We start from the raw sequence: 19,582 nt of genomic DNA, 5'->3' as shown, positions 1-19,582 counted from the left end.
CCCAGTACAGGTCGTTCTCCTTCAGCTTTTTTATACGTGGGTCCCTCAACAGGCACGACAGCATGAAAGACCCCATTTGCACAAGGTTGGATGCCGAGCTACTCATGTCCCTTTCCTCGTCCTCAGTGATCTCACTGAAGGTATCTTCTTCCCCCCAGCCACGTACAACACAACGGGTACCAGATAGGTGACAACGAGCACCCTGGGATGCCTGTTGTGGTTGGTCTTCCTCCTTCTCCTCCTGAAAGCCACATTCCTCCTCTGACTCCTCTTCCTCACAATCCTCTTCCAGCGTTGCCGCAGGTCCAGCAAGCGATGCTGATAAGGCTGCTTCTGGTGGTGATGGTGAGCACAACTCTTCCTCTTCACGCTCATCTACGGCCTGATCCAGCACTCTTCGCAGGGCACGCTCCAGGAAGAAAACAAATGGTATGATGTCGCGATGGTGCCTTCGGTGCGACTGACTAGGTTTGTCACCTCCTCAAAAGGACGCATGAGCCTACAGGCATTGCGCATGAGCGTCCAGTAACGTGGCAAAAAAAATCCCAGCTCCGCAGAGGCTGTCCTAGCACCCCGATCATACAAATACTCGTTAATGGCTTTTTCTTGTTGGAGCAGGCGGTTGAAAATTAGGAGTGTTGAATTCCAACGTGTCGGGCTGTCGCAAATCAAGCGCCTCACTGGCATGTTGTTTCGCCACTGGATATCTGAAAAGTGCACCATGGCCATGTAGGAACGCCTAAAATGGCCACACACCTTCCTGGCCTGCTTCAGGACGTCCTGTAAGCCTGGGTACTTATGCACAAAGCATTGTACGATCAGATTACACACATGTGCCACGCATGGCACAAGTGTCAACTTGCCCAATTTCAATGCCGCCACCAAATTACTTCCGTTGTCAGACACCACTTTGCCGATCTCCAGTTGGTGCAGAGTCAGCCACTGATCCACCTGTGTGTTCAGGGTGGACAGGAGTGCTGGTCCGGTGTGACTCTCTGCTTTCAGGCAAGTCAACCCCAAGACGGCGTGACACTGCCGTATCCGGGATGTGGAATAGTACCTGGGGAGCTGGGGGGGTGCCATTGATGTGGAGCAAGACGTAGCAGCAGAAGAGGACTCAGACGAGGAGGTTATGAAAGAGGATGGAGTAGGAGGAGTAGAGGAGGTGGTAGCAGGCCTGCCTGCAAGTCGTGGCGGTGACACCAACTCCTCTGCAGAGCCACGCATTCCATGTTTGTCAGCCATCAGCAGGTTTACCCAATGCGCAGTGTAGGTGATATACCTTCCCTGACCATGCTTTGCAGACCAGGTATCAGTGGTCAGATGGACCCTTGCCCCAACACTGTGTGCCAGACATGCCATTACTTCCTTTCGCACAATCGAGTACAGGTTGGGGATTGCCTTTTGTGAAAGAAATTTCGGCCGGGTACCTTCCACTGCGGTGTCCCAATTGCTACAAATTTTTGGAACGCCTCAGTCTCCACCAGCTTGTATGGTAAAAGCTGGCGGGCTAAGAGTTCAGACAAGCCAGCTGTCAGACGCCGGGCAAGGGGGTGACTTTGTGACATTGGCTTCTTACGCTGAAACATGTCCTTGACAGACACCTGACTGTGGGCAGATGAGCAGGAAATGCTCCGGAAGAGAGACGGAGTGGCAGATGGTTGAGAGGGGGCAAGGAGGACAGCAGTGGTTGATGTGGCTGAAGATGCTGGAACAGGAGGAGGATGGCGGCTTTGAGTTTGTGTGCTGCTTCTACTCATGTGCTGATCCCATAGGCGTTTGTGATGTGCGATCATGTGCCTTCGCAAAGCAGTTGTACCTAGGTGGGCGTTGGACTTCCCACGACTCAGTTTCTTTTGGCACAGGTTGCAAATGGCATCACTGTTGTCAGAGGCAGACACACACAAAAAATGCCACACTGCTGAGCTCTGCGATAACGGCATTCTGGTGGTGGCAACAGCATGTGTTGATTGGCGTGCTATCTGGCTGACCCCGGGTGCCGATGCATGCTGTCTGACTGTGCCACTAGCTCCTTGTGACAACCTCCCCCTGCTTCCAACTCGTCTCCTCCTCCTCTCTGTCTCCCCATCTGAACTTTCCCCCTGTTCTTCTTCTCTTCTAGTGGGCACTCATGTGACATCCACGGACGCATCGTCATCATCAACAGCTTCACTTGTATCTGACAAATCAACAAAGGAAGCAGCAGTGGGTACAACATCATCATCATCACACCATACATCCATGTCTGTAATGCTGCCTGACTTAGACATATCACTGTTATCTACATCCTCTGTCAATGATGGTTGCGCATCACTCATTTCTTCCAAATGATGTGTAAATAACTCCTCTGACAGATCATGTGAAGCGGCTGTGGTGCTAGTGTTGGTGGTGGCGGCAGGCGGGCAAGTGGTAACTTGAGAGGTGCCCGAAGATAAGCTGGAGGAAGATGGTGCGTCAAGGTTCGGAGCGGAAGCTATAGAAGATTGGGTGTCCTGTGTTAAAAAGTCAACTATGTCCTCCTCAGAACTTTTCGAGTTCATGGTACGTGGCCTCTGAACACTGGGCATTATTCTAGGGCCAAAGGGAGTCACAGCACCACGACCACGACGGCACCTGCGGGGTGGCCTGCCTCTGCCTGTCATTTTTTTTAAAATGTACACTGGGCAAGTAGGCACAGTATATGCTGTAAACCTGACACAAAAAAGCAGACTGATGTTTCACAGTCCAAAAAGTTTTTTTTGTTTTAAATGTACACTTACACTACTATTAAACAAGATATGAGTGGTGGCACTGGGCAAGTGGGCACAGTATACGCTGTGAGCCTGGCACACCTGCTGGCAGGCAGGCAACTGCAATTAGATTACACAAGCAGACTGATGTTTCACAGTCAAAAAAGTTTTTTTTTTTAAATTTACACTACTGTTACACCAGATATGAGTGGTGGCACTGGGCAAGTGGGCACAGTATACGCTGTGAGTCTGGCACACACACTGGCAGGCAGGCAACTACAATTAGATTACACAAGCAGACTGATGTTTCACAGTCAAAAAAGTTTTTTTTTTAAATTTACACTACTGTTACACCAGATATGAGTGGTGGCACTGGGCAAGTGGGCACAGTATACGCTGTGAGCCTGGCAAACACGCTGGCAGGCAGGCAACTGTAATTAGATTACACAAGCAGACTGATGTTTCACAGTCAAAATTTTTTTTTTTTAAATTTACACTACTGTTACACCAGATATGAGTGGTGGCACTGGGCAAGTGGGCACAGTATATGCTGTGAGCCTGGTACACACGCTGGCAGGCAACTGCAATTAGATTACACAAGCAGACTGATGTTTCACAATCAAAAAAGTTTTTTTTTTTTAAAATTTACACTACTGTTACACCAGATATGAGTGGTGGCACTGGGCAAGTGGGCAAAGTATACGCTGTAAGCCTGGCACACATGCTGGCAGGCAGGCAACTGCAATTAGATTACACTAGCAGACTGATGTTTCACAGTCAAAAACATTTTTTTTAAAAATTTACACTACTGTTACACCAGATAGGAGTGGTGGCACTGGGCAAGTGGGGCTGGCATACACACTGGCAGGCAGGCAACTGCAATTAGATTACACTAGCAGACTGATGTTTCACAGTCAAAAAAGTTTTTTTTTAAAATTTACACTACTGTTACAACAGATATGAGTGGTGGCACTGGGCAAGTGGGCACAGTATACGCTGTGAGGCTGACACACACGCTGGCAGGCAGGCAACTGCAATTAGATTACCCAGGAAAAAAAAACAGACTGATATTTTAGCCCTAAAAAGGGCTTTTTGGGGTGCTGTCCTTACAGCAGAGATCAGATGAGTCCTTCAGGACTGTAGTGGACACTGAATACACTAGCCTAGCTATCAATTTCCCTATTAAATCAGCAGCAGCTACACTGTCCCTCCTCTCACTAAGAAAGCAGCTTCCAAATGAATCTAAAATGGCTGCTGTCCAGGAGCTGGGAAGGTCTGGGAGGGAGGGTCTCCTGCTGATTGGCTGGAATGTGTCTGCAGACTGTGAGATACAGGGTCAAAGTTTACTCAATGATGACGAATAGGGGGTGGATTGAACATCGCATATGTTCGCCCGCCATTGTGAACGCGAACAAGCTATGTTCGCCGGGAACTATTCGCCGGTGAACAATTCGAGACATCACTAGTTTTGACTCCTGGCTTGTTATTTGAATTATGGACTTTTTATTATTTTTTGCTATTAATAAAGGTGTGATTATTTTTGCACTTCTCGTCTCAGTCTGATTCCTGGCACCCTGACAGAGAGGTGTTCTAGTAAGGAACCAATCCCGCTCACAATGGGTCTTCCCTGAACATTGGAAAGAGTTTTGTGTACTTTGGGAAGATGGTGGAACCAGGGGTTCCGGGGAAAGGTAACATCTAGATACTCAAATGTCTGGTCATCCAAAAACCCCTGCTCCCGACCATCATCCAAAATGTGTCTAAGTTCATGTCTGAACTTATTGGTGGGATCATAAGTCAACACGGAATAACCATTGGTATTCTGCAGTTGACGCAATGCTTCTGTCACATAGTCATCCCTATTCATTACTACCACCACACCACCTTTATCTGCAATGCGTATCACCAGATGCTCTTTATTTTGGAGTTCAACTAGGGCCCTTTTTTGTTTTTTAGTCATATTATGTTTAGTCGAATTCTCATTTGTCTTTAATTTTGTAAGATCAACTTCGACCCTTTGTTGAAAAGTTTCTAGTATGTTACCTCTTGAATGAATAGGGTAAACCCTTGACTTGTTCTTTAAAGAGACACCCCTGTTTACTGTACCCGAAGTGTCACTGGATTCATTCTCCAGTGTTTGTAAAGAAACAACATCACAGATTTCATCAAAACTTTGGTTGCATAGCTGATGGATTGGGAATGGTCTCACTCCCTCCAAAATGTTTCCTTAGAGTTAGGTTTCTGATGAGACGATTTACGTCCAGAAGTGTCTGGAACTTGTTAAAATTTGTAAATGGTGAAAAACCTAAACCAAATGCCAATACATCATATTTCTATTTGGTCAAAACATCAGAAGATAAGTTAATCACATTATTGATTACTTGTACTTTGTTTGCGGGCGGGACCCCCTGAGTTGATATCTCCCTTGAACATTCTTTGTTTGCTGCACTACCCTCAACTGATCCTGTGCCTGTGGAAAACCTGTTCTAGATCAGGGTGTGCAGTATTATTAGTATATGTGGAAAGGGGTACCTGCTTCATTTGAACCCGTGGCCCTTGCTCAACTGTTGTAACCTTGGGTCTAACTACAACTTCACTTACTGGAGGTTCCTTATTTTTTAGAATTCCTGGGTTAGAAGGGGAAATGGCAGAGGCAGTACAATTACTTCCTTCATCTGAGGAATACTCTTTTTCACTTCCAGAGAGCATTCCAGAGGAATACTCTGTTTCATTCCAGATACATTTTTAGATGATTTATTGCCTCTACGTCTGCGATTTCCCCTTCTTTTTTTGCCTGACACCTGGTTTCTTCTGAACTCACTATGTTTTTTTACAATTCCAAATGTAAACTGAGTCTGTCTGGTAATCAGACCTATCCCTCAGAAATTTGGAATGTTAATTTTCCATAACCAGACTTTTACCCCTGGCCACCATTCCCCTTAAAATAGAATCAAATTTCTCAAACTGGGGTTCATGGATACGTTTGCCCATTTCAGATTGTTTTACTTTATAATCTTTTAGCATCATCATGAGCCGTGAAGAACATTCAGATAGAATACTGTTCCAGTCTTTGACAAAGTCTTTTTCACTTGGATCAACATCAAAAGTTGTAAATTTGTACACCCTTAGCCCCCTTGGAATCATTCCTTCCTTCATATACTTCTCAAAGGACCATATATCCCACTGTGTTTTACACTCTTTCAACAGTAGGGACATGATGCCTTTATCATCTGAAAAATCTGTCAGTATTATTCTTGTACATTATTTCCTCTAGCTGTGGCAGGCAATAAAGAAAAAAAGTCCTTTCTTACTCGACTTTGCAAGACCAACTTCATTGGCAGCTTCCATTATAAAAATATTGCAGATGTACCGTTACTGAATGAATCAAACCCACTCTATGGTATCTCCAGAAATATCAATTGGATAATAGTAATAATAACAAGATTGTTAGAGCGGTTAGATATAGTGTCAAATGTCCACACTTAATATTTGAAGTGCTGCCACTGCCAAATAGACAACCACTCCCTTCTTTAGAAAGCTGTTCCGATCAGCCAATAGAATGTGAGCTCAATCTGATTGGCTGATCGGATCAGCCAATCGGATTGAACTTGATTCTGATTGGCTGATTCCATCAGCCAATCAGAATTTTCCTACCTTAATTCCGATTGGCTGATAGAATCCTATCAGCCAATCGGAATTCGAGGGACGCCATCTTGGATGACGTCCCTTAAAGGAACCGTCATTCTTCAGTTGGACATCGTCGGAAGAAGATTGATCCGCGCTGGAGGTCTTCACGATGGAGCCATTCCTCATCGGATGAAGATAGAAGATGCCGCTTGGATCAAGATGGTTGCCGGTCTGGATCGCCTCTTCTTCCCGGATAGGATGAAGACTTTGGAGCCTCTTCTGGACCTCTTCAGCCGCAGGATTATGGATCGCCAGCCCCCGCTTGGGTTGGATGAAGATTTTGGAGCCAGGACCGATCGGTGATACCCGGTGAGGTGAAGATAAGGTAGGAAGATCTTCAGGGGCTTAGTGTTAGGTTTATTTAAGGGGGGTTTGGGTTAGATTAGGGGTATGTGGGTGGTGGGTTGTAATGTTGGGGGGGGTATTGTATGTGTTTTTATACAGGCAAAAGAGCTGAATTTCTTGGGGCATGCCCCGCAAAGGGCCCTGTTCAGGGCTGGTAAGGTAAAAGAACTTTGAACTTTTTTAATTTAGAATAGGGTAGGGCATTTTTTTATTTTGGGGGGCTTTGTAATTTTATTAGGGGGCTTAGAGTAGGTGTAATTAGTTTAAAATTGTTGTAATATTTTTCTAATGTTTGTAAATATTTTATTATTTTTTGTAACTTAGTTCTTTTTTATTTTTTCTACTTTAGTTAGTTTATTTAATTATAGTTATTTGTAGGTATTGTATTTAATTAATGTATTGATAGTGTAGTGTTAGGTTTAATTGTAGGTAATTGTAGGTATTTTATTTAATTTATTTATTGATAGTGTAGTGTTAGGTTTAATTGTAACTTAGGTTAGGATTTATTTTACAGGTAATTTTGTAATTATTTTAACTATTTTAGCTATTAAATAGTTCTTAACTATTTAATAGCTATTGTACCTGGTTAAAATAAATACAAAGTTACCTGTAAAATTAATATAAATCCTAAAATAGCTATAATATAATTATAATTTATATTGTAGCTATATTAGGGTTTATTTTACAGGTAAGTATTTAGCTTTAAATAGGAATCATTTATTTAATAAGAGTTAATTTATTTCGTTAGATTTAAATTATATTTAACTTAGGGGGGTGTTAGGGTTAGGGTTAGACTTAGCTTTAGGGGTTAATCCATTTATTACAGTATCGGCGAGATTCGGCCGGCAGATTAGGGGTTAATAATTGAAGTTAGGTGTAGGCGATGTTAGGGAGGGCAGATTAGGGGTTAATACTATTTATTATAGGGTTATTGAGGCGGGAGTGAGGCGGATTAGGGGTTAATAACTTTATTATAGTAGCGGTGCGGTCCGCTCGGCAGATTAGGGGTTAATAAGTGTAGGCAGGTGGAGGCTACGTTGAGGGGGGCAGATTAGGGGTTAATAAATATAATATAGGGGTCGGCGGTGTTAGGGGCAGAAGATTAGGGGTACATAGGGATAATGTAGGTAGCGGCGGTTTACGGAGAGGCAGATTAGGGGTTAATTATTGTAGGTAGCTGGCGGCGACGTTGTGGGGGGTAGGTTAGGGGTTAATAAATATAATATAGGGGTCGGCGGTGTTAGGGGCAGCAGATTAGGGGTACATAAGTATAACGTAGGTGGCGGTCGGCAGATTAGGGGTTAAAAAAATTGAATCGAGTGGCGGCGATGTGGGGGGACCTCGGTTTAGGGGTACATAGATAGTTTATGGGTGTTAGTGTACTTTAGAACACAGTAGTTAAGAGCTTTATAAACCGGCGTTAGCCCAGAAAGCTCTTAACTACTGACTTTTTTCTGCGGCTGGAGTTTTGTCGTTAGATTTATAACACTCACTTCAGCCACGACTCTAAATACCGGAGTTAGAAAGATCCCATTGAAAAGATAGGATACGCAATTGACGTAAGGGGATCTGCGGTATGGAAAAGTCGCGGCTGGAAAGTGAGCGTTAGACCCTTTAATGACTGACTCCAAATACCAGAAGGCGGTAAAAACCAGCGTTAGGAGCCTCTAACGCTGGTTTTGACGGCTACCGCCCAACTCTAAATCTAGGCCTATGTGTATTGTTGATAGATGCTTCCTGATTAAACAATGGAAATATAAATAAAATATAACTTTTATTTCAAACTTAGTAAGAAGGCAACAAATAGTAGCAGTGTCTTCCTGCTCACACACACATTAAAAACACATCACCTGTGTAGTGTTATTCTAATTTTGTATGATAAATAAGTTATACAGTGACTTGGAAAAATGTGTTGCTTTTTGTATAACAAGGGAAAGGATGCTAAGTGGATTATAGAACAACAGAATTCTTTTTATGTTTAATAAAAGGCAGTGATAGCCTTACTATAGGCTTGTTTAAGCTGTATCAGGATTCTGAAGTTTGACACAGTATTCCTGCGATACCGGTAAAGTAAATGCAACCGTGCCTAGAAGAGGGTGCTTAGCAATAATTTCACTTACGCTTCCTCAGAGGTGTGCGTATCAGGAAGCGTATGTGAAATGCGACCGCATCAGGGTATTTCTCTGTTTTTTAAAAGCTCTCCTGTTGTTGTTGATGTATATAATATATATAAAAAGGTTGTAATAGTAGCAGTGCTTAATTATTGTTAAGCACCCTCTTCTAGGCAGGGGTGCATTTACTTTACCGGTATCGTAGAAATACCGTGGCAATCTTCAGAATCCTGATACAGCTAAAACAAGCCTATAGTAAGGCTATCACTGCCATTTATTATACGTAAAAAGAATTCTGTTGTTCTATAATCCACTTAGCATCCTTTCCCTTGTTATACAAAAAGCAACACATTTTTCCAAGTCACTGTATAACTTATTTATCATACAATATTAGAATAACACTACACAGGTGATGTGTTTTTAATGTGTGTGTGAGCAGCAAGTCACTGTATAACTTATTTATCATAAAATATTAGAATAACACTACACAGGTGAAGTGTTTTTAATGTGTGTGTGAGCAGGAAGATACTGCTACTATTTGCTGCTTTCTTACTGTAATGCTTGTGGGATATTTCCCTATCAGACCAAACATAGCCAGTAGTCTTCTTATCCTGGTGCCAAGTGGAAGGCTAAAGGAAATATCCAAGAACAAAGTGAGTATAAGAAATGAGGTAAGCAGTACTCATGGTAGAGAGGGTAGTCCTTCACGGCAATAAGATTAAGGCAATCCAGAGTATAGCAGTTCAGGGGTAAACCAATAGAATGGTCAGGAACAGGCAGAGGTCCGCAAACAAAAGGTAAGCCAGCAGGTTAGCAGTTCAGAAGTAACCAATAGAATGGTCAGGAACAGGCAGAGGTCCGCAACAAAAGGTAATCCAGCAGGTTAGCAGTTCAGGGGTAACCAATAGAATGGTCAGGAACAGGCAGAGGTCAGCAACAAAAGGTAATCCAGCAGTTTAGTAGTTCAGGGGTAAACCAATAGAATGGTCAGGAACAGGCAGAGGTCAGCAAAAAAGGTAATCCAGCTGTTTAGGAGTTATGGGGTAAACCAGTCAGAGTAGTCAGAAAGATAGAGTTCAGCAATGATAAGGCAGCCGAGCAATTCAAGGGTTAAACAGACAGAGTAGTCAGACAGGCAGAGTTCAGTAACAATAAGGCAATCCAGCAATTCAAGTAATAAAGCACCTAGGAGCACACACAGTAACACCTATACTTGGGCAATGAATGCAGGAAACAGAGGTACTTACATAGGGATGGATTTGCACAAGGGAGGGCAACCAGCTGCAATTAGGACCGGCATCAGAGTAACTTGACATGCGGCGATGGCAACAGAGAGAAGCGGCGACCAGAACCGAAGCGGCATTACACTCCCCCACTCAAGGGTTCCCTCCAGGAACCTGAGTCAGCTTTGAAGGGTGAGCAGCATGGAACTTAGAGACCAGAGATGGAGCATGCACATTTTGTGCAGGGACCCAGGAACGCTCCGCCACAGAGTAACCTTTCCAGTGTTTAAGATATTAGAGCTGCCTGCGGCTGATTCTGGAATCGAGGATTTTGGCAATCTCATACTCCGGTTCGCCATGAATTAGGAGTGGAAGAGGAGGACATCTGCATCGAGTGTACCTGTTTGTGAGGTAGGGTTTGAGCAAGTAGATGTGAAAGACTGGGAGAATATGCAAGGTCTTAGGCAAGGCCACTCTGTAAGCAACAGGAGAAAGTCTTTTGAGGATTTTATAAGGACCAAAATATCTAGGTCCTAATTTGTGACAGGGTTGACGTAAGCGGATATGTGGGGTAGAGACCCAGACACGGTCACCTGCAGAAAAGGCACGAATATTAGCTTGATGATGATTGGCAAACCTCTTGTATGGAGATGGAGATGGTTGAGAGTAACTGAGAGTGAATTTGTTGCCAATGGGCAGTAAGGTCTGTGAAGCGACGTTCTGCAGCAGGGACTCCTGTGGATTGAGCAGAAAGAGGAAAAACACAAGGTTGATAACTAGCTGCGGCCTGGAAGGGAGAGCATCGTAGAGAAGAATTCCAATGAGTGTTCCTTGCCAGTCCAGCTAGGGGCAACAACCCAGAGCAATTAGTATGCTGAGAATTGACATTTGCTCTGAGATAAGCTTCAAGATCCTGATTGGTTCTCTCCGTCTGCCTGTTAGTCTGGGGGTGATAACCAGAGGACAAAGAAACAGTGGTTCCAAGCAATTTGCAAAAGCTTCTCTAGAAGGTAGAAATGAATTGAGGTCCTCTGTCAGAGACAATATTTACAGGTTGACCATGTAGTCATAACACGTGTAACAGAAAAAAAGCGTAGACAATTTTTGGGCTATAGGTAACTTAGGTAAAGGTACAAAATGAACAAGTTTAGAGAACCAATCCATCACCACCCATATGACTGTAAGATGGTCAGAAGAATGAAGGTCTACAACAAAATCCATGGCTATGTATGTCCATGGTTGTTTAGGTATGGACAATGGTTGAAGTAGGCCATGTGGTAGGGAACGGGAAGTCTTATTAACAGCACAAGTCTGACAAGCTTTGACATAAGTCCTGAGAGTCTGACTTCATGGTAGGCTACCACACATGTTGGGAAAGGAGTTTAAAGGTTCTTGTCAAACCAGGATGACCTGACAGCTTGCTGGCATGAGCCCAGGATAGTACAGGAGAGCAAAGGTTTGGAGGAACATAAAGAATCTCAGGAGCCGCAGGGGCTTCAAAAGGTTTTCTTGAGTGGGCTTGTTGCAGTATTTGAAGAAGAGAGGTGTTAAGCTGAGCAACCACACAGGAGGGAAGTATGATGTGTTTGATGGGAGCTTCAGAAGAGTCACTAGACTGAGGAAACTGACTGGAAAGGGCATCAGCCTTTTTATTCTCCCAGGAAGGTAAGAGACTAAAAAGTTAAACGAGAATAGGGCCCACCTGGCCTGTCGAGGATTAAGTCGATGAGCAGTCTCTAGGTAAGTCAGATTCTTGTGGTCAGTGATAATCTGAATGGGGTTCGTGGTACCCTCTAGCCAATGACGCCATTCAGTCAGGGCCATCTTAATGGCTAAGAGTTCATGATTTCCACAATCACAATTGCTCTCTGCAGGAGTGAAGCGTTTGGAGAAAAAGACTACAGGGTGCAACTTGGAGCTTAAAATGTTCCTTTAGGTTGAGACTGCACCAGATTCTATCTCGGAGGCATCAACCTTTAAAGTGAACTGCAGATCAGGATCAGGATGGCGGAGCACAGGAGCAGAACAAAATACTTTTTTTCAAATGAGAGAAAGCATCCACAGCTACAGGAGGCCAATTCTTGCAGTCTCTATTTTGTCTAGTCAGCTCAGTGAGTGGAGCAACGATTTGGGAGAAGTTCTTTATAAACTTGCGATAATAGTTGGAGAACCCCAAGAATCTCTGTAGTTCCTTTAATGAGGTAGGTTGAGGCAATTCCAGAACTGCGGTTAGCTTTGTGGAATCCATGGCAAAACCTTCCTTCGAGATGACATAGCCAAGGAACTGGATATGAACTTGATCAAAGTCACATTTCTCCAGTTTGGCTACCAGAGAATTGTTTCTGAGGCAAAGAAGTACTTGTTTTACATGCTCATAATGCTCCTCAAGGGTGGAAGAGAATATGAGGATGTCATCCAAATAGATGATGACAGTGCGATTAAGGAGATCACGGAAGAGATCATTGACAAATTGACAAATGATTGGAAGACAGCAGGAGCATTACACAGCCCAAAAGGCATTAAGAGGTATTCGTAATGCCCTGATCTCGCGTTGAAGGCAGTCTTCCATTCATGTCCTGGGAAGATACGAATGAGATTGCACGTCCCACGTAGGTCCAACTTTGTAAAGTAGCAAGCATTTTGGAGCGCATCATATAATTCAGTGATCAAAGGAATAGGATAACGATTCTTGATAGTAATGTTGTTTAGGGCTCTGTAATCGATATAGGGTCTGAGACCACCATCCTTTTTACTGACAAAAAAGTAGCCAGCCCCGGCAGGAGAGGAGGAAGGGCGAATAAAGCCTTTAGCTAGGTTTTATTGGATGTATTCCTGTATGGCCTTGGTTTCAGCTTTGGAGAGCGGATAAGTTCTCCCTTTAGGGAGTGGGGCTCCAGGAAAATGGTAAATTTTGCAGTCATAAGGACGGTGAGGTAGCAGCACATCAGCTGCTTTCTTTTCGAAAACATCCGTAAATTCTGCATAAACTGAGGGAAGATTAGAAGGTTGGCTAGGGATGGGACGCAGCAGAGTAACCTTAGCCAGGCAGCAATGAAAACAGGATTTACCCCAGGAGGCCAACTGTCCCTCAGTCCAGTCGAACTGAGGATCGTGTTTACGTAGCCAAGGAAGACCAAGGATAACTGGTTGTGCAGGAGAATGAATGACATCGAACGTCAATTATGTGGAATGAAGGACTCCCACAGTCATGGTTAGGGGTGTTGATTCAAAATGGATTAAACTTGATCCAAGGGGTGTGCCATCCAGAGTAGTTATTTTAAGACATTGTTTTTTCTAAAGAAAAGGCAAGCCTGCATGAATCATGAAACAGTGATTCAGAAAATCAATAAAGGCTTGTGTGTGGACATAATTCTGAAGGAAGGTCAGGGTAACAGGTACCAGGATCCGAGAAGAGTGAGAGGAATTAGTAGTGGCTACACTTAGAGGTACCCCTTTTTTATCCTCTAAGTGTTGGCTTTTCCCGGCAGTAATATCACAATTCTTGAGTTGGTGTGAATTAGAACCACAATAGAAACGCAGTCTCAATCTCCTTCTCTGTCTTTCAGATTCAGAGGGCTTAAGGCAGGGGTGTCCAAACTGAAGAGAGATCCATGGGTTCCTCTTCAGAGGTAAAGGGAGGTGCTGAAGTGGTAGAGGATAGTCTAGATACTGGACGAGTAGGAGGAGGAGAGGGAAGAATTCTGCGAGTTCTTTCTCTCTCAGCTTGTCTCTCCTAAGAGCGAGAATCCAGACTGATACAGTGTTATAAATTCATCCAAGCAAGATGGAACATCACAATAAGTGAGATCGTCCTTGATACGCTCATGCAGGCCTCTCCTGAAGGCTGCTTTGAGAGTACTGCCATCCCAACTGGTCTCAAGTGCCAAGGTGCGAAACTCGATGGCGTATTGTGCCACAGATCTATTGCTCTGGCGGAGATCCAAGAGAGAGTACTCTGCAGCAGAAGTGCGGCCGGAGGTACCAAATACGGAAGATAATGCAGAAATTAAGGCAGAAATTGGAATAGAGTGCTCTGTTCCAATAAAGAAATGATAAAAGTGACCTTTGACTGATGAGACTGGAATGTGTGAGGATCATTGCGGATGTGCAGCCTGCACTGGTTGAGAAAACCCCTACAGTTGGTATTACCATCGTACTTGTCAGGCAACAGTATCCGGGGTATACTTCCAATAACAGGGGGGGAAGTTGCAGCACTAGCAGCAGGGTCCAGCTGTGTAACAACAGGAGCAGTGTTTTTTTCTACAACCAGTGAAGAGAGCATAGCTGATATAGCCTCAAGTTTAGAATCCACATTCTGCAAGTGTATGGCGTGGGTTCCCAGGGTCTGTCCCTGAAGAGAGACTGCTCTTACTACCTCATTTGGGTCCATGGCCCAAGTATAATGTAATGCTCATGGGATATTTCCCTATCAGACCAAACTTGGCCAGTAGTCTTCTTATCCCGGCGTCAAGTGGAAGGATAAGGAAATATCCAAGAACAAAGTGAGTATAAGAAATGAGGTAAGCAGTACTCACGGTAGAGAGGGTAGTCCTTCACGGCAATAAGATTATGGCTATCTAGCAGTATAGCAGTTCAGGGGTAAACCAATAGAATGGTCAGGAACAGGCAGAGGTCAGCAACAAAAGGCAATCCAGCAGGTTAGCAGTTCAGGGGGAACCAATAGAATGGTCAGGAACAGGCAGAGGTCAGCAACAAAAGGCAATCCAGCAGGTTAGCAGTTTAGGGGGAACCAATCGAATGGTCAGGAACAGGCAGAGGTCTGCAACAAAAGGCAATCCAACAGTTTAACAGTTAGGGGTAAACTAGGCAGAGTAGTCAGACAGGCAGAGTTCAGCAATGATAAGGCAGTCCAGCAATTCAAGGGTTAAACAGGCAGAGTAGTCAGACAGGCCGGGTTCAGCAATGATAAGGCAGTCCAGCAATTCAAGAGTTAAACAGGCAGAGTAGTCAGACAGGCAGAGTTCAGTAACGATAAGGTAATCCAGCAATTCAAGTAATAAAGCACCTAGGAGCACACACAGTAACACCTATACTTGGGCAATGAATGCAGGAAACAGAGGTATTTACATAGGGGTGGATTCGCGCCAGGGAGGGCACCCAGCTGCAATTAGGACCAGCATCAGAGTAACTTGATGTGCGGCGATGATGTCATCACCACACGCCAGAAGCAACCGTTGCATCCAAGGCAATGCCCGCCACGTCCATGGCAACGGCCATAACAACAGTGAGAAGCAGCGGCCAGAACCGGAGCGCTGTGACACTTACTAAGTATGAAATAAAAGTTATATTTTAACTAATTACAATTGCTTATATTCATAGTTAGTGCAAAAAAACATTTTTTTTGGATACACTCACCATTGTGTGGGATTTGTCCTTATTTGAATAACTATATTGCAGCAGTTTTGTAAGAATATCAATTTGCAAGAGCAATAGATGGCAGCACTATTTCCCGTCATGTAGTGCTCCAAACACCTAACAAGTTAACACTTTAAAAAGAATACCATGGTAACAAAACAAATTTGATAAGAGAAGTAAATTGTAAACTTTTAAAATGGTATGCTCTATCTAAATGTCAATATTAATGTTTTTTTGTGGTTTTATATCTCTTTTATATATTTTTATCCATTTCTAAATAAATCTAATTACATAACATTATACTGTGCTAAAGTGATATTAAAGGTATAGGAAAGTCAAAATGAAACTTGCATGATTTAGATAGGCCGTGTCATTTTAAGACACTTTTAAATCCACTTCTTTTTTCAAACCGTGCTTCGTTCTCTTGGTATCCCTTGATGAAAAAGTATATGCACATATCTTTCACTAGTTGGACCTAGTTGCTGATTGGTGCCAGAACATATTTGTCTCTTGTGATTGGCTAACTAAGGATAACAGGAGAATGAAGCAAATTTGATAATAGAAGCAAATTGGAAAGTTATTTAAAATTGTATGTTCAATCCAAATCATCTGTCCCTTTAATACTTATTAGTTAAATATACACATATTGTGCTCAAATAAACTTAAAACATTACCTTATTTAAATAAATTATTGTAGTGCATTAACTAAATTACTGAAATTACTTTAACATCTTTAGTGAATAAACTCTTGCTAAATTAATTTTTTTATTAGAATAGTACATCTATGGTATTTAATCCTCGTTCAAGTTTTTAAGTAAAAGGGTCTAAAAAAATTACCTCCCCTCCAAGGGATATCTACTTTTTCAATCCCTAACCATTGAAACATATTTTAGGAATAAATATTGCTATTTTTACAGTGGAATGGTACACCATGGTCTTTAACTCTTTTTCTATGTTGTTTAGATGTTGCAAAATTCAGGTTTTTACAAATCTGTATGTCTGACCTAAATATTACATTTTTCAGCTGCATGCCATTACATTTTTTGCAACTGATATAGAGCCAGATTACAAGTGGTATGCTATTTAGCTATTTCACTTGCAAGTAAACAATGATGGATGTAATGTTTGAGCATGAGCGAAAACCGATGCGCTCTAACTTCAGGACTTCAGATACTGTAACCGCATTCTCCCTTTAGACTTCAATGGAGCACGCTTTCAAAAAGAAACCTAATACTTATTGCTGGCGCGCTAACCCAACATTGCGTTAGATCTACAGCATGAAGGTAGTTATTCATATCTTATATTTCAATGTTCTTCACATGGAAGAAAATGTTCATTTTTATTTTAAATACATATTTATATATACATCAATCTACATCTACAGCAAAAACACTTACCCCTATATGGGATTTAACACAGTATCAGAAGCAAAAAGCCTGAGATGCTGCATATTTAATTTGCATATCTTACCCAGAATCCTCTTGTTCATTGGTAACAGTGTATGCAGAGTATTTTTTGGATATACATGTATATACAGTGTATGTGTTTATATGTGTGTGTATGTATATACAGTATATGTGTTTATATGTGTGTGTATGTATATACAGTATATGTGTTTATATGTGTGTGTATGTATGTATATATATATATATATATATATATATATATATATATATATATATACTTACACACAATATCTCACAAAAGTGAATACACCCCTCACATTTTTGTAAATATTTTATTTTATCTTTTCATGCGACAACACTGAAATGACACTTTGCTACAATGTAAAGTAGTGAGTGTACAGCCTGTATAACAGAGTAAATTTGCTGTCCCCTCAAAATAACACAGCACACAGCAATTAATGTCTAAACCATTGGCAACAAAAGTGAGTACACCCCTAAGTAGAAATGTCCAAATTGGGCCCAAAGTGTCAATATTTTGTGCGGCCAACATTATTTTCAAGCACTGCCTTAACCCTCTTGGGCATGGAGTTCACCAGAGCTACACAGGTTGCCACTGGAGTCCTCTTCCACTCCTCCATGACGACATCACGGAGCTGGTGAATGTTAGAGACCTTGAGCTCCCCCACCTTCCGTTTGAGGATGCCCCACAGATGCTCAACAGTGTTTAGGTCTGGAGACATGCTTGGCCAGTCCATCACCATTATTCTCAGCTTTTTTAGCAAGGCAGTGGTCATCTTGGAGGTGTGTTTGGGGTCATTAACATGTTGGAATACTGCCTTGCGGCCCAGTCGCCGAAGGGAGGGCATCATGCTCTGCTTCATTATGTCACAGTACATGTTGGCATTCATGGTTCCCTCATTGAACTGTAGCTCCCCAGTGCCGGCAGCACTCATTCAGGCCCAGACAATGACACTCCCACCACCATGCTTGACTGTAGGCAAGACACACTTGTCTTTGTACTCCTCCTGGTTGCCGCACACGCTTGACACCAAGGCCTCTAGTTATCAAGCCGTCAACCTTAAATACGCTGGAATTCTGCAGCGTATTTGTGGCGAGGCTGATTCGCTGTATTTATCAAGCACTACAGCCCGGCAAAAGTAGAATATAGTGACATAAGCTTCGATCCGCCGGACTCAGTCTGACACAGATCGATTCTTACGTCACTCCAGATGTTCCGAACGCAAGTTCGGCACAATCTGACTACTTTTGGTAGTTATCAAACTACTACCAGGTACGCTCGCCACTATTCTGGGCCAGCGTACCTGGTTTTCAATCCGCCGCCCTGGAGGTGGCAGATCCCATAGGAATCAATGGGAGTCTGACCATAGCGAAAGCTCATGTTCGCTGCTGCCCGACATCCAATTGATTCCTATGGGAAGTGTGTACACCTAACACCCTAACATGTACCCCAAGTCTAAACACCCCAAATCTGCCCCCCCTACACCGCCACAACTAAATAAATGTATTACCCCCTAAACTGCCGCTCCCAGAGCCCACCGCCACTATAATAAAATTCTTAACCCCTAAACCTAAGTCTAACCCTAACCCTAACCCCCCCTAACTTAAATATTAATTAAATACATCTAAATAAATATTATTCTTATTAACTAAATTAATGCTATTTAAAACTAAATACCTACCTTTAAAATATAGCTACAATCTAACTAATAATTATATTGTAGCTATTTTAGGATTTATTTTTATTTTACAGGCAAATTTAAATTTATTTTAACTAGGTACAATAGCTTTTAAATAGTTATTAACTATTTAATAGCTACCTAGATAAAATAAAGTCAAATTTACCTGTAAAATAAAAACTAACCTAAGTTACAATTACACTTAACACTAAACTATCATTAAATAAATTATTCCTAATTAAAAATAAATACTTACCTGTAAAATAAACCCTAAGATAGCTACAATGTAATTAATAATTACATTATAGCTATTTTAGGATTTATATTTATTTTACAGGTACCTTTGTATTTATTTTAACTATGTAGAAGAGTTATTAAATAGCTATTAACTATTTAATAACTACCTAGCTAAAAGAAATACAAATTTACCTGTAAAATAAATCCTAAACTAAGTTACAATTAAACCTAACACTACACTATCATTAAATAAATTAAATTAATTAACTATAAATACCTACAATTAAATACAATTAAATAAACTAACTAAAGTACAAAAAATAAAAAAAACTAAGTTACAAAAAATAAAAAATATTACAAGATTTTTAATCTAATTACACCTAATCTAAGCCCCCTAATAAAATAACAAAGCCCCCCAAAATAAAAAAATGCCCTACCCTATTCTAAATTACAAAAGTAATTACAAATGCTCTATTACCTTACCAGCCCTTAAAAGGGCCTTTTGCGGGGCATGCCCCAAAGTAATCAGCTCTTTTGCATGTAAAAAAAATACAACCCCCCACCAACATTAAAACCACCCACATACCCCTACTCTAACCCACCCAAACCCCCCTTAAAAAAAACTAACACTAACCCCCTGAAGATCTCCCTACCTTGAGTCGTCTTCAGACAGCCGACCACCGATGGAAGAGAAGAGGATATCCGCAGCGGCCGAAGTCATCATCCAAGGGACGCTGAAGAGGTCTTCCATCCGATAGAAGTCTTCATCCA

The sequence above is a fragment of the Bombina bombina genome, chromosome 6, assembly GCF_027579735.1.
Source record: "Bombina bombina isolate aBomBom1 chromosome 6, aBomBom1.pri, whole genome shotgun sequence".
Classification (NCBI taxonomy): domain Eukaryota; kingdom Metazoa; phylum Chordata; class Amphibia; order Anura; family Bombinatoridae; genus Bombina; species Bombina bombina.
This window is presented reverse-complemented; position numbering follows the sequence as displayed.